Source organism: Mandrillus leucophaeus, unplaced genomic scaffold (genome assembly GCF_000951045.1).
Source record: "Mandrillus leucophaeus isolate KB7577 unplaced genomic scaffold, Mleu.le_1.0 Scaffold214, whole genome shotgun sequence".
Lineage (NCBI taxonomy): Eukaryota > Metazoa > Chordata > Mammalia > Primates > Cercopithecidae > Mandrillus > Mandrillus leucophaeus.
In genome coordinates this window covers 542,946-544,279 of record NW_012102188.1, presented here as the reverse complement: position 1 = coordinate 544,279, position 1,334 = coordinate 542,946, and the positions used below count along the sequence as shown (strand labels likewise).

Below are 1,334 nucleotides of genomic sequence, written 5' to 3'. Positions count from 1 at the left end.
TTGAGACAGAGTCTCACTGTGTTGCCCAGGCTGGAGTACAGTGGGGCAATCTCAGCTCACTGCAACAGGAGGACAGTTAGGAGCACAGATTTTAAGATTTAATAAGACTTTATTGTTGGCACATGGAGTTTCCCTCACGTCCTGAATAGACTGATGTGACTATTTTGGGGACCTCCCTAATTTGGGAGAAAAGAGTGAGAAAGCCATGTTCTCAGATTCTTTACATTTTTCATAAGGCCTAAGACACACCTGGTGGCTCACACCTGTAATCCCAGCAAACACCTTGGAAGGCTGAGAGGGGAGGATGGCTTGAGTCCAGGAGTTCAAGACCAGCCTGGGCAACATGATGAAACCTCATCTCTACTTAAAAAAAAAAAAAAAAAAAAGCTCATTGAAGAAGACGCGGTTGTAGATGCTGTGGATCGCTGATCCACACGCTCCTGCTCCTGACTCACTGCTGTTCACTCCCACCAAGGAACAAGTCAGTCAGGAAGCTGCGCAGCAGTCATGGCTCTTAAGGATACTGGAAAAACACCTGTGGAGCCAGAGGTGGCAATTCACCGAATTCCAATCACTCTAATGGGCCACAACGTAAAATCCCTGGAAAAGGTGTGTGCTGACTTGATCAGAGGCGCAAAAGAAAAGTACCTCGAAGTGAAAGGACCAGTTCGAATGCCTACCAAGATTTGGAGATTCACTACAAGAAAAACTCCTCGTGGTGAAGGTTCTAAGACGTGGGATCGTTTCCAGATGAGAATCCACAAGCGACTCATTGACTTGCACAGTCCTTCTGAGATTGTTAAGCAGGTCACTTCCATCAGTACTGAGCCAGGAGTCGAGATGGAAGCCACCATTACAGATGCTTACGTCAACTATTTTAATCAATTGATTACCAGGTGTTAAAAAAAAAAAAAAAAAAGGGCAAGGGGTCGGGCGCGGTGGCTCACACCTGTAATCCCAGCACTTTGGGAGGCCGAGGTGGGCGGATCACGAGGTCAGGAGATCGAGACCATCCTGGCTAACATGGTGAAACCTCATCTCTAATTAAAATACAAAAAATTAGCCGGGCGAGTTGGTGGGCGCCTGTAGTCCCAGCTACTCGGGAGGCCGAGGCAGGAGAATGGTGTGAACCTGGGAGGCGGAGCTTGCAGTGAGATCGCACCACTGCACTCCAGCCTGGGCGACAGAGCGAGACTTTGTCTCAAAAAAAAAAAAAGTCCTGAGACCCGGAAGCAGAAGCAACCATTACCTGCTCTTTCATTTGGGTGTTCTGGCTCCTTCACTCACATTCAGTTGTCACCCACACCAAATAAAACTCTCTTAAAAATGTCTTA

The 1,334-nt window shown here is 47.5% G+C and overlaps 1 pseudogene; it reads left to right on the top strand.

Annotated features, from left to right (window-relative positions):
- The first annotated feature begins 507 nt into the window (after window positions 1–507).
- LOC105540058 lies at window positions 508–903 on the top strand (annotated as a pseudogene).
- Window positions 904–1,334: the final 431 nt, after the last annotated feature.